The sequence below is a fragment of the Falco cherrug genome, chromosome 5, assembly GCF_023634085.1.
Source record: "Falco cherrug isolate bFalChe1 chromosome 5, bFalChe1.pri, whole genome shotgun sequence".
Classification (NCBI taxonomy): domain Eukaryota; kingdom Metazoa; phylum Chordata; class Aves; order Falconiformes; family Falconidae; genus Falco; species Falco cherrug.
The window spans coordinates 84,304,746-84,319,845 of NC_073701.1; positions in this window are offsets into that span (position 1 = coordinate 84,304,746).

Below are 15,100 nucleotides of genomic sequence, written 5' to 3' on the forward strand. Positions count from 1 at the left end.
TTTTTCTGCAAGAACTACCTCTACAGCCCAGAGCCACCGGGGATGGCAGTGCAGTACTGAATCCTCCAGTTGCCTGTGCTGTGGAGCACTGGTCTAAACACATATATATTCAAGAAAAATATTTAGAGTAAAGCTTATTTTAAAGAAAACAGCAATCTTCCCTTCACTTTTGAAATAAAAGTAGGTACACACTAGTAGAATAATACTGTAGACTTTGAATCCTGAATGAATTTGAGCATACAATCCTATCTCAACATGACAGGTTTTACCTTTTGCCAATATCCAGCTCTAGCTTCCCACACATGAGCCAGGCTTTTTTAGCTTCAGTTCTGAGGCATTCACTTCTTTCCATGAAAAACTTGACACATAATGCATTGATCTGCCTTGCACTGTGGAGATAAACTTTTCAGTGGTTAGAACCCATCATTTCCAGCCCTACTTGTCTTATGTATACCAAAAGTTAGCAGAGTAACAGGAAATTGTTATATTTCCCAAGATCTAGAACAGCTTTAAACTGGACATTTTTCCTCTTTTTTTCATTGTAGTAACTTGGTTGTTCCTATTTTTGTTCTGTGTACATTTTATTTGTATCCCATTTCCAACAGACTTTCTATAAGTTTATATTAAACATTTGTGCTGAGTAGCAAGAATGATGTGAGCAAGATCTGCCTCAAGAAAGTAAAATTTAGCTTTTGATAGAAGCAATGTATCTAAGGCATTTAAAAATATAGATGAAATGTCTGGGAAGTTCAAAAACAATGTTACCAAATATTACCTACTGTTTTTCACGTGCTTAGAAAAAAAGGCATGCTGAATTGACCTTTAATCAATTGAATTGAACTTCAGTCAAGTCAGCTAAATATTACCTACACAGAGAAAAAGAAAAAGACAAATCTTAAAATTATGCTCAATTAAAAATAGAGGTCTCTTATTTATATTTTCATTTTATAATGTAAGTGCTACTTTAATGGTATGCCAAGTCTTTCCCAGGCACTTAAAGTGTGTACTTGAACTACACTTTATTTTTCATATATTTTGAGAAATAATTCTCCCTTCAGGTTAATAAGTGTCTGACAAACTGTTACACACAAAAGTTCACAGTTTTTATTTTTACAAGAGCTTCTAGCGAAGCACCAAAATAATATAAAGAACTTTGGGTGAAAATAATCCATGAGTACTGTCTAAGTCTGAATATCCAATTGCACATAGGTCAATAGCAAGGGAAAAATGTATTGCTTGAGCTCTATTATTAAAATTTCTGTTTCTAAGCATTAAATAGTTGGTCCTTATGCATTTTTCCAGCCTAAATGCAAAGCCTGCCTGAAGGAGAGAAGTTAGAGTAATGCAGAAAACTAAAAAACTGTTTCCTCAACTGTGCAAGATTGCAAAAACTATCTTCTTTCTAAAATCTGCTTCACAAAGATTTTTCTTGTTTATGATACAATTGAGAGTCCATATGAAGAGCTTATTGATCCTTTCATTGGGAAAAATTCAATGAACAGACATTCAGATCTTCACAATTTACCATGCTTAATGCAACTAAGCATGTTATTTTTAACTGGTTCATGAGCTGTATTGCATGAAATTGTTTAGCAGTATTTCTGTCCACTGTTGAGATATCCATCCTAAGATAGGGGATCCTCAAGTAAAATTTTGGTCTTGAGTGGTCAACAATTGAAGCCAAAATTTCACCTACAGTTTGGGAAGTGTCATTTTATATTAATGGCAGACTTATACATATGCTCTGATTTTAATTCTGAATCCAAGCTTTAATACTTGTTTAAGCAAAAGAAATACATAGATTATTTTCTTGAGTCTCATAAAAACTGTTGATACATAAACTAGCACTGCCCAGATGATTTATGACTGCCTGGGAAAGGTGGGTGTTTGGTTTGGTTGTTTTCTTGTGTAAATAACACACGATTAAAAAAAAAAAAAAAAAAGAAAAATGTATGTAGTTGGTGAAGAGGGACAGGAATATTGTTTGAGGTCCATCTTTTTTTTTTTTTGTTATATGGTATACAATACAAAGAAAAAAAATATAGATTATACTGCATTATTTTAGTGTAATCAATGGAAAAAAAAAAAAGGTGTGAAAAGGAAGAATCTAAAGATAACATTCCCCCAAAAGACTGAAGCAAGGTTTTTTCTCTTTAATCATACTTTTAATCAGTTTTACTTTCTGAAAGATACAATCTCAAAATCTGTGTACCTATGCGAAAGTGAGTATTTTTGAAGAATCATCACTTTCTGACAGGAAAAGAATTATCTTTGACCTTATCTTTGTGTCATTTTAACCCCAGACATGTCTATCACGCTCACAGTAGTTTTCACCCGCTCATACCATGTCTTACCTATCTTTTCTTCCTTCAGCCTGAGTATTCCTGTTGGTAGGGCTAATGTTTCACATCTCTTGGATCATGGAGGCTTGTCAGAGCATCACTGGTGAAAAACCTTCACTTTGATCAGTCCTTCACCTCTGTGTAGACATCTCCATGTTGTCAGTCTGACTGCCCCTTGTTTTCTCGACATCTGACCACATACCAACTTTTAACCTCAAATTACAGTGACAGTGTGTAGTGACTCAAAGCAGGGTTTTCCCTTCTGCAGCGGTTACTTTTCACCACTCTTGATGCTTAGCAATAGCTTGTCTGCACCTAGCTTTTTTTTTTTTTTTTTCCACAGAATACTTGAAACAAGTATACAAAAGGACTGCCTGAGCAGCAATTTTTAGGAGAAAATAACTTATTTACAGAAAGCTCTGTTGTTAGTTAATTACACCTATTTATACAACAAGTTTTCTGAAGAGTAAAAAAGTAAACAAGGTGAAAAAACCCAGATACTTTCAGTTGCACTAGCAGGGAAATTTCCTGAAGTCCTCAGTTAGTGTAGGTAACCTAGATGTTTCCTTAGTTACGACGTTATCAAGATCATGACACACTTTTCTGCTACTCACATGAAGTTTGCTGAAAATATTTTACCTTTTCATGTTCTTTCTGATAGGATTCAGATGCAGTATCATACTGATTTATTGGAGTATCTCCTAGATGAAAATGCTTACATATATCATTAAGGAAATGAGATTATGATAAACTGAGGTGCTTGTGACATGGATCATTGTGCTAATGATCAATATCACCGTCTTGCAGAATTTGCCACTCCTGCACAAGACATTTGTACATGCCGATTATAACCTATTAAGGTGTCATTTCAAGCTACTTTATTGCAAATTCATTAATATCAGCTGTTGCAGAGATTTTAGTGTAAAAGGAGAAATACATCAATTTCAAAAAGTGAGATACTGAATCATGAGAGAAATAACATGCAGGCAGCATAGTCTTAAAACAAAACAAACCAAACAAAACACAAAACAAACCACAACAAAACACCTACATGGTTTTGCTGATGGTTGAACAATCATTTTCATGAAAGTCATGAGGTGTATGCAACATAGTTACCAAGAATACACACACATAGGCTATGTTAAGTTTGCAGACAGAAAGAAATGAGCTTTTAAAGTGAGAATTTATTTCCCTTTTGTAGGTCTAATTAGCATGCTTTGATTCTTTGGCAAAAGAAGGTCATGTGAAAAAAAACAGTTATCAGACTAGGTGGTGGAAACATCTGTGACAGCTGAGTTTAGCATCTGTGACTATTACATAAAGGCTAATAAATTATTTTACAGAGTGATTTCAAAGAAAGCATGGTTGATTAATTACTTTTATAATTTATAATTAATTTTGTAAACTTGAGACATACTTTCATAAGGCCATGCTGTGATGCTGTTTTCCTTCTGTTACAATGTTTATAAAATAACATGGTTCAAGTATAGTTGCATAGAACTGACTATGTTGATAACAATGGGGAATATTTTGCCAAATCTTTAATTTCTTTTCCTTTCAGAATAATACAATATGACCATGAACAGCAGACAGAGACTACTTGTCAGTTTGTATATGACTAATACTTACTGCTTCAAGCAATGAAACTCTATATTTTGGCTGAAAACATCGCTGTTCAAACATAAAAGGGAATAGAACAAATTAGGTTGTGGCAATTTTTATTTAAAAAGAGTAATCCAGTTAAATTCCTTCTTTTTTAGTTAAGAATATTCTTTCAACTTTAATATCCATCTGTTCATCTGTCCATCCATCCATTGGAATTATTATTCCTATTTCATATTTTTTTTCTTTTACTACTTAAATGTGATTATTGTCCTGGCAAGTCACTCATCCACCTGTTAGATGAGATAATAGCATTTAGAGCAAGAGAGTTAAGCATTGACTGGTTGTGTCTTTGCAACACTAAGATTAAATACCCCAGAAATATTTTAACTGTTAGTATCTATAGGAGACAGAGTTGAGAGAAAAGAAGAAAACAAAACCATACACAGTGCAGGCTAAGACATAATGCTTTGATTTTGGAAAACAGAGACTGTTGGTAAACAATGGTTGACTAATCAGAGTTTTACCATATTGCATTCTTGTCTCCAAGCTATTTTGCAGGCTGATTCTACAATTTTATACAGTGCCTTTAGGGGGTTAGCATGCATTATCCTTCTTAGGCCAACATTTTCTGCTACATATGTTACATACAGGTATGTCTTGACAATAGTGCCTCTCAAAAGTCTTTTTTAAGGTCTTCTTTCATTTCTGGAAGCTGTTTCCATTTTCTTCAGAAGTCTTCAAACTCACTTTCTTATAGGAATAATTTGGTCTGAATGTTTCCCTTTAATTTACCTTGAAGCTAAGTTGTATTTCTGTGGCTGATTTTCTAGATTTTGTTTTAAGGCATCTTAGGATACTTGCATATCTAAAGTGTTATCAAATCAATTATTATATAGTATTGAAATACTAGCACTACATACTAGTGCAGCCCTTTTTTGCTGTGTCCTTCCTCCATTCTCTGCTTTTACTGTGGCATTTATTCCTCAAAATCCTACTTCTGGCTAAGCAGGAAATACCTACTTCAACATTTCTGTATCAGGTACAGTAAAATGCACAGGACTGCATATTACAAAGCAAGTATAAATTCCAGTTGCCCTAGGGTGGGCTGAGTAAAGGAAACCATCAGCGATCAAGCCAGAATCTGCAGCACAGACTTAAGAAATGTTAATTGTTCATTGCTGTCTTTTATCTTCTCTCTTTCTATTTCTGTGGGTTTTCCTCATTTATCTATTGGCAGTTTCACTGCGCAGAATATCAATGAAACAGTATTTAATGAACTCTCAGAAGTCTTTGGAAGCGACGCATTGTCAGCCTGGGTTCCTCTATTACAAATATTGACCCCAAAACGTAGAGACTAAAAGCCAAAATTAAAAAGCTTAGCTGTTCAACTTCAGTCCTGATGCCAAAGCGGCACAGAGTTAACTGCTCAGAGACGAATTTTGTCTTTAAGCAGCAAAGGTATTTATTTCGTGCAACGCTAGGGAGCTAGCCGATTCGCACTGGACAAAGTAGCTTCAAAGTTTTCAGTGAAATGTTAGGTATTTTATACAGTTTTCGTGAGAAGTTACACATCTTTACATACATACTCATTTGATTTTGACACCTAATCATTCCATTCATAATAGGTGGGATCTAGGTGTAGTAGACCTTTCAATTTTCTTTGTTCAATGATTTCCTGACTTGATGGTCTCCTTTTCTCCTTCAGGTGCCCACTTTATCTTTTCTATTTATTCCGAGTACATTCCTTTCTCAACACAGAGCATCACCCAGAGCATTGTACCAAACTCATCCTGACTAATCTTTTTATTTTAAGACCTTGTTCTGTTTCAGTCCTGTTAAATGTTTGTTCTTACTATCTTGTACACAACTTTTATCAGTTAATCAAGTAACTCAAGTTTACATGTATTGAGCAATTTAAAAAACCCATTCATGTAGATACACTCCCCAGTCTAAATACTTTCTTCACATACTCTTGTTTTTCCAAACACCAAAAGGTTTAATAAAGATTTACCTGAGCATACTGTCCTTCCATTCATAAATGTTCTGTAACATTAGAGGTATGATCCTTGTAGTTTGAACTGACTCTTTCATTTTACTGGCTACCCGAATTGTAGGAACTAATTCTGAGGCTCAGTTATTTCTATTGACCGGTAAATGATTATGAGAATGTCTCCATGACATTTGCTAAATGTAATGTGAAATTTTCTAATGAATTATAAGTATTAAATACAGAATAAATCAGTTATATGGTTAAAAGATGTCATGAAACACACTCCAGTGGTAACTTGCTATGTCAAGGCATAAGAATATTAACTAGATAAAGCTAAAAGAGGTAAGAGTTAGCAGGAAAACTCTGTTTTAAGAAGTCGCAAGAGCACACAAAGATTTGAAGATATATACATAGGTGCTGTATACACTTAAGTCTGTTTTGAGTTTAAGTCAGATCTAACAATGGGCCCTAGTTGGAAGAAATAATAATAATAATAAAATAAAAATAGGGTTTGTCATAGAATCATATAACGATTCGGGTTGGAAGGGATCTTAAAGAACATCTAGCCCTAACCCTTTTCCATAGGCAGGAACATCTTGCATTAGATCAGGTCATGGAGAGCCCCATCCAACCCTGAACATTTTCAGAGATGCATCCACAACTTCTCTGCGCAACCTGTTCCAGTGTCTCACCTCCCTCATAGTAAAAAAATTCTTCATTATGTCCAATCTAAACCTGTTTTTTTCAGTTTAAAACCATTTCCCCTTGTCCTGTCACTATGAGCAATGGTAAAAAGTCTTTGTCTTTCTTAGAATCCCCTTTTAACTATGAAAAGGCCACAATAAGGTGTCTTCAGAGCCTTTTCTTCTCCAGGCTGACCAACTCTAACTCTTTCAGCCTTTCTTCACAGAGGCAGTGTTGCATTCCTCTGAATCATTCCCCTCCACTCCAGCTCTCTAATAATTCCCCCATGTTCAAGCATATATTTTACAGTCACTGTGCTTGTAAAAGACTGTCTGAAAAGAGTTCTTCACTGGTGTGAAATGCCACCATGCTTTTCCAGCCAGGAACTTGTGTACTACAACAATTTATTTTGGTAGTAGTCATTCGTCTTAGTTTGTATTTGGTTTACTAATAGTGTGATCAAATTTGAAAAAAATGTGGGGGCATACTGTCTATCCCTCTTTCAACAAATGTCCTCTGAATCTTGCAAGCCTCTCCTGGTCATACTATAAATGTACTTATTTCATTTTGTGGTCATATGATAGATGTGTTCATTTCAGTTTGGAAACATCTAGACATCCTAATGACAATCTACATAAATGTTGGCAGTCAGAATCAGAATTGAGCTAGAGAAGATCAGATTTCCTCTTCAGTAATTTCTGTTTTCTTTTGCATTTCTTTAATAGGTTTCATTTTTTTGGTAGTGAAGCAGTCAAAGCGATTTCATCAATAGCTAATTTACCATGTCCTTCTCTATGTATTTGTGATAGCTGCTAAACAGTGTACAGTAACACTTCTACACCTAACACTTGTTCTTTTCCCAGTCACTCCAAAACATAACATTGCAGCCTAGCAGTATTTTCCTCCATGTCGCGACGGAGGGAAGACACAGTCGCTCAATATGAGTGATCAGCAGACTTCGTTTATTGTCTCTTACAGTCACCTTTTATGCCTTCTTATAATTAGCTCATACATATTACAAAAGTTAAGCTCATTATTGGTTAGTTGCCTAAATACCAAGCCCGCCCCTTGTTTCTCTTCTGTAGTTTTCTGTTCCCACCTGCAACATTCTTTTCCCACCAAAATCTTCCTGTTACTGTGTAACAAGGACAGCCAAAGACAGTGTATTTTGCTTTACTTCAGATAAGCTGAGAGCGATGCGCATTTTTGTCCAGCCAGCTGGACTATGTCTATGTGACCTTTTTCAGCTAGCCAGTTATCCACAATTCCCCTGTTTTTATTTTGGGCGACATAGGCTTGGTCGACCATTTTCAATAACAGCGTGTTAACACAGGAAAATACACAGCCAACTTATAAAATCTCAGTTCAGAAGTATAATTCCTGAAATACTTGAAAAATAAAGTTAGCTTGAAGCTTTAATTTAGATGCTCTTTCTGTTCCAGTGATATAAAAAGTTTAAAAAATTCAAAGGTAATTTTAAAGTTCTGAACATGGACTAATGCAAGCTCAAACCCGAAAAAGAAACCAAACTGATGTTTGACTAGGAATATTTGCAAATATTTTAGTGGAAAATCCCTGACCATTAACAATTTTCTGTCCAAATAACAACTGCCCTTATGCAACCAACCAGTCCATACATTTTTGAAGAATACCTCATTGATATCAAAGAATTAACAAAGGGGAAAAATTAGTTCTAAGCTATATACATTCATAAGTGGTTTTTTTTTCAATAGTTACATACAGATTTACACACTAAGCCATAATGGCTTGTAGGTGATACACACAAGAAGAGTACGTTGCTTATCTGTCTGAATGTCTATGCTAAATTTGACAACTATGTCACAAGCCAAGCCTACATGGGTGCTGTATGTTATGCACGTTCCTTAACAAACAGAAGTATAATAGACAAATTCCCAAGATCTAGTCCCCAACCTAATTATATTATTTTGTAGCCAATTAAGGAAAATAACACAAATGTGCATATCTACATGTGCACACACCTTTTAGTTCAGAACCAATCTGTGATAAAAGGCCTTAGCCTTATGGCATCATCGAATCTTAACGAGTACAGTAATTAAAAATGCAGTCTTACTGTAAGTGCGATTTATGCTGACATTCCCTCAAATGCTACATGTGAGTATTTCTCACTCAACTGCCTCAAGTTAAAATAGTAGTATTTGTTAATATGTATTAAAAAATCATTAATTCTCTACAATAGCAGTTGACTTCCATAACACTATGTAAGCAAAAGAGGCCTAAGATGGGTTTTCTGAATACTAACAATTTATTTTAGACTGTCTAAACTCAGGTCTTGAAAGATTTCACTCTGCCAGACATAGAAACACTGTTGCACTCCAGTTGTGATATCCCTTTTCCCAAGTTGTCACATGCACATCTCGCTCAAGCAACATTATTGTCAAAGTTTCTCTCTGCTACATAAAAGCATATTGCACTTGTGGATATAAAAGACAGCACTCTTACTTAGATTATTACCTTATTACCTCATAACTCTTAGTATACCTTGTATCTCTGATTTCATCACTTCAAAAATTCACCAGAAGCAGATAAAACCACAGCCTCAGACTAAACTACACCTTAACTGCTGATTCAAATAAAGGCATTCTCTTCCACATATGCCTAATGCTTACAAATAATTTTGGCTGGTTTTGATCAAAAAACTATTATTACAATAATGATCAAAAATAATAATCCCATTTGCAAAATGCCTTTAAGCCAGCCTCCTAGTCCCAACCAATTTCCACATTCAGAATACAGCATAAATACAGAATACAGAATAAATTATCTCCATCAAGGCAAAAAGGCTTCTCTTTAAGCACAGAGATGTTTGCTAGTTCAAGGCAGAAACCCATTTCTTGTAGGGGACATCTGAAGCACTTTTTTTTGGTGGGTTTGTACTCAATTCCGTATTTTTCCTTCAGAAGCTTAAGCTGTTCCTCTTGTTTCAGGAGTGTTTCCAACTCTGATTTGTCGAATAGGTCCGTATTTCCCAAAGATATCCTACATTTCCTCCGCTGTGATTTTATACGGCAGGTTCCGAATATAAAGGATCCGATTGACCTCTGGGGGCAGCCAGATGTTAGCTCGCTTGGCCGCTTGCATCGCCATGGCGCCGATCGGAGCGGGGGGGGTGGAGGGGGGGGGTTCAGCCTCGGAGAGAAACCGCGGCCGGGACGGGGCCTGCCGGGCCGCACGCCGCCGCTCGCCGCTGCCGCGGAGGTCCCGGATGCTATCCCATACGCTAATAACCCGAGTAATGCCTTTTTACAATCTATGTCCCGAACGCTCCGCTTTTCTAAAAAGCATATGAGCGAATCATACGTCGCTTGTCTCTCCATACCTTCGTCAGCGCTGTTGCAGCCTTTGCGAGACTTCGGCGACGCGTGGCCGGCGGGACCCTCTGTAGGTGCTCCCGGGCGCGGGGACTGTGCCCTTCCGCCTCCTGCGCTGCTTTCAGGACCGGTACCCGAATCTCCGTCGAACCGTGGCTCGCAGGTTCAGCCCTCTCTAGGGTCCCTGTTCGGGCGCCATTTGTCGCGACGGAGGGAAGACACAGTCGCTCAATATGAGTGATCAGCAGACTTCGTTTATTGTCTCTTACAGTCACCTTTTATGCCTTCTTATAATTAGCTCATACATATTACAAAAGTTAAGCTCATTATTGGTTAGTTGCCTAAATACCAAGCCCGCCCCTTGTTTCTCTTCTGTAGTTTTCTGTTCCCACCTGCAACATTCTTTTCCCACCAAAATCTTCCTGTTACTGTGTAACAAGGACAGCCAAAGACAGTGTATTTTGCTTTACTTCAGATAAGCTGAGAGCGATGCGCATTTTTGTCCAGCCAGCTGGACTATGTCTATGTGACCTTTTTCAGCTAGCCAGTTATCCACACCTCCATATGCTGTTGTTTCACATTTTTCATATAAGATCTTAAACCTGGCAGTGTACTTGCATTGCTGTGAATGAGAGGGCTTTGTCCTGTTTTATATTGCCCTTGCAGTGGAGACAAGGCTCTGTTGTGGGCTTTTGGCAGCAGAGCTGCATTCTCTTTGAAAAATCTGTAATTTTACAGCCTCTGAATGTAAAGGAGAAGAGAAGAGAAGAGAAAATACAGTGCTGTACTGGGAATGTACATAGATGTCATTGCTGGAAGTAGAGAACTTGTTTTCTTTGTTTCTTTTCCCCCTGTTGCTGCCTTTCATAATGAATACACACCTGCAGTAAGGTCTATATGTGCAGGCACTTTTCCTGGCATAGATAGAATTCAGATCTGCTTGAAAATAAAGGAGAATGAGGTTTGGTAACTTGCACGCAGTGGATGGAAGAGGGAAATAAGGAGGGGCATGTTAGGTTATAAGAGTAGGGCATGCATATTCTGAGATGTGTTAGTTCAGTTTGTTCACCGTTTTGCTCAGGTAGTTGTCTCTTTTAGGTGTTTTAGATTGGCACTGTTTATACAGAGAATAGATAATGTAGACCAGAATCTATTTGAGGTAAAGGCTATTACATAGCACCCTGAGGACCTCATGCTTGTTATCTGAAGAACAGCATATTTCAGGGATACTACTCCTGTTGTAAATATATATGTAATACATATAAGATCTATAGTTCCAGCCACCCTCAAAAGAAAAATTATTGAATTTAAAAATGAAATATTCACTTCTGAAAATGATCTATTAAAGACGGAGATCCTTTTGATTAACTTGTATCTGAATTTCACTTCTGAACTCCCTCTAAACACAGGTCTAGGCAGATATAACCTTAAGTCAAATAATTTCAATTAATTTAAACAGTACATAGAAAAGAGATATATACTGTCTGTCTTTCTTCTGCATGAACTTGTTCCGTCATTTAAATATGAGCCTCTTTATTTTAAAAGTTTGTATGACAGCCCTAAAATTCTACAGTATAGCACTATAATTTTGATTAGGTAAATGTACTGCGTCAAAGAATATAATTAGACTATTTTTCTTGGACCTATGCATTTCTTTATTTATAAGACAGTTGCAGTTTACAGTAAGTCTGTTGATCAGTAACTGAGGGATGAAACTAAATATTCTTTCATTTTTATATTAAAGGAAGACTACTAATAGTGTCTGTATGAGACAGACCAGTGCAGCACAAAACCCAAAAAGTAATGTAACAGCACAAGCCAATTTCTGAGAAATCTAACTAATCAAGCATCACTTCCTCCAAACTCATAATCGGTGCATCCCCATGAGTAAGAAATCAAGCAAAGGGGGCAGGAGGCTTGCATGGGTCAAGCAAGGAACTCCTGGCAAACCTCAAACAGAAGAAGGAAGTTTATGGGATTTGGAAAAAAGGGACAGGCCATTTGGGAGGAATATAGGGATGTTGTCAGAACATGCAGGGAGCTGATGAGAAAGGCTAAGGTCCATTTGGAATTAAATCTGGGGAATGAAGTCAAGGACAACAGGAAGGCCTTCTTCAAGTACATCAGCTGGAAAAGGATGACTTAGGGAAAATGTGGGCCTGCTGATGAGTGAGGTGAGGTGGGTGCCCTGGCGATGAAGGTACAGAGAACATGGAGATACAGAAAGCTGCCTTTGCTTCAGTCTTTACTGCTAAGGTCAGCCCTCAGGAATCCCAGACTCTGGAGGCAAGAGAGAAAGTCTGGAGAAAGGAAGAATTTCCCTTGGTCAAGGAGGATCGTGCTAGGGAGCACTTAAGTAAACCTGGCACCCACAAATCCATGGGCTTTGATGGGATGCACCCCTGAGTGCTGAGGGAGCTGGCAGGTGTTATTGCCAAGCCACTCTCCATCATCTTTGAAAGCCCATGGATGACAGGAAGGTGCCTGAGGACTGGAGGAAAGCCAGTGTCACTCCAGTCTTCAAAAAGGGCAAGAAGGACAACCCAGGAAACTACAGGGCAGTCAGCTTCACCCCCATCCCTGGAATGGTGATGGAATAGCTCATCCTGGAGGTCATCTTGAAGCATGTGGAGGAGAAGAAGGTCAAGAGAAACAGTCAACACGGATTCACCAAGAGGAAATCATGCCTGACCAACTTCATATCCTTCTATGATGGAATGACAAGGGGAGAGCAATGGATGTTGTCTATCTTGACCTCAGCAAGGCTTTTCACACTGTCTCCCATAACCTCCTCACAGGTAAGCTCAGGCAGCGTGGGTTAGATGAGTGGGCAGTGCGGTGGGCTGAGAACTGGCTGAATGGCAGAGCTCAGAGGTTGTGATCAGCAGCCCAGGGACCAGCTGGAGGCCTGGAGATGGTGTTCCCCAGGGGTCAGTGCTGGGTCCAGTCCTGCCCAGCCTTTCCCTCGGTGCCCTGGATGAGGGGACAGAGGCACCCTCAGCAGTTTGCTGGTGATACAGAACCGGGAGGAGCGGCTGATCCCCCAGGAGGCCGCGCTGCCATTCAGCCAGGCCTGGACAGGCCGGAGAGCTGGGTGGAGAGGGACCTGATGGAGTTCAACAAAGGCAAGTGTAAGGTCCTGCACCAAGGGAGAAACAATCCCATGTACCAGTACAGGCCAGGGGCTGACCTGTTCTGCAGAGAAGGACCTGGGAGTTTTGGTGGACAGCAAGCTGCCCATGAGCCAGCAGCATGCCCTGGTGGCCAGGAAGGCCAGTGGGATCCCGGGGGGCATTAGGAGGATCGCGGCCAGCAGGTGGAGGGAGGTGATCCTGCCCCTCTGCTCTGCCCTGGTGGGGCCACGTCTGGAGCGCTGTGTCCAGTGCTGGGCTCCCCAGTTCAAGGGAGACAGGGAACTACTGGAGAGGGCCCAGCGGAGGCTACAGGGATGGTGGGGGGACTGGAGCATCTCCCCTGTGAGGGAAGGCTGAGGGAGCTGGGCCTGTGTAGCCTGGGGAAGAGACGGCTGAGGGGGGATCTTGTCAATGCCTACAAATATCTTAGCGTTGAGTGTCAGGAGGATGGGGCCAGGCTCTTTTTCAGTGCTGGCCAGTGACAGGGCAAGGGGCAACGGGCACAAACTGCAACACAAGAAGTTCCACCTGAATGTGAGGAAAAACTTCTTTGCCTTGAGGGTGACAGAGCACTGGAACAGGCTGCCAGAGAGGCTGTGGAGTCTCCTTCTCTGGAGATATTCAAAACATGCCTGGCTAAAATCCTGTGCAATCTGCTTTGGGTGGAGCTGCTTTAGCAGGGGGGTGGTCTAGATGATCTCCAGAGATCCCTTCCAACTGTGACCATTCTGTAATCTTGTAAATCATGAAAATTTGAGAATAAATCCCTTAAGAGCCATAAATATACCTTTAAAACCATATAGCAGTGGACCTATGAGGAGTTTTGGCTAAGTCAGTGCAACATTTATTTGAAGGACCTTTGCTACCTTCTGAAGCAATAGAAGTAACATGTCTTTGACAGCTGGGGTGTATGCCTGTCTCACACAAACAACATAACACAGCAAAACTGCTAGGGAAATGCAGATGTGACATAAGGAAAGCTGTGACAGAAGGAGAAGAGGCAATTGTAGATTATCCTGAAGAAAAATAAAAATCTGGTAGTCTAGGAATATTATGATTTAAAAATAGAGTTTTGTGTTTTGAAGGAGAGAAGCTGTTTTTTCTTCATCACAAATAAAAGAAAGAAATAAGGAAATATCTGAAAAGTATTACCCATCATCAAGAGACTGATTTTTGCCTCTGACCAGTTAGTTTTCTAAGATTATACATCCAGAAAGCGAATTCACTGTACTCCCTCAGGAAAATAGTTGCTGTTTTCTTCCACTACCTATTAATTTGGGCTTTGTTATTTGTTTGTTTCTGTTTTTCCTATAATTTCTGCCTATCACCTCATCACATGGAGATGAAAATTTTTGAGATTGGGAAACAGCTTTTTCCCTCCATTTTTGTAGTCAACTGTGATGTGACCTAGTTCTAGGCAGTACATTATTATCTTTATTATTGTTAGTATCACTAGCCATGTCCTTTCTTACAGTACTGTTTGGATGGGAAGTCCTCACTCAGAAAAGTAGAGAAGTGGAACTGTTGGCAATTTTTCTCACATAGAAGCAAATAGCCTGCTCTCTAATTGCTATCTATTGTTACTCTAGTCACAGTTTGAAGTAGCCTGAGCTAGGAACATTAAAAGCTCAAGTTCTTGCCATTATATAAAATGTGTAAAGGGCTTTCCTTCTGGTTGTTTCCTCTACTAAGAGTTCTGCCTCCTCTCTGTAGCACAAGGTGTCTCTGAGAAGAAAGTTTGACTGTGCTAACAGGGTCTGCTATCTCTGGCCTTAACTTGGGACTGACCCTGAGTGTATAGGTGCATGCTTGTATATTTGTCTGTAACATGTTTCCATGTCCTTTACTTTTCCTGTGATGCTCATCTTCATGGACATTCATAGAAGGGTCCAGGACTGTATTTTACACTGTCTAGCCTAAAAATCAGCCCAGTACAATTAAGATTGAGGATTTGGGGCCCTTAAGGAATATTTCTAATTGAATAATAAATATATA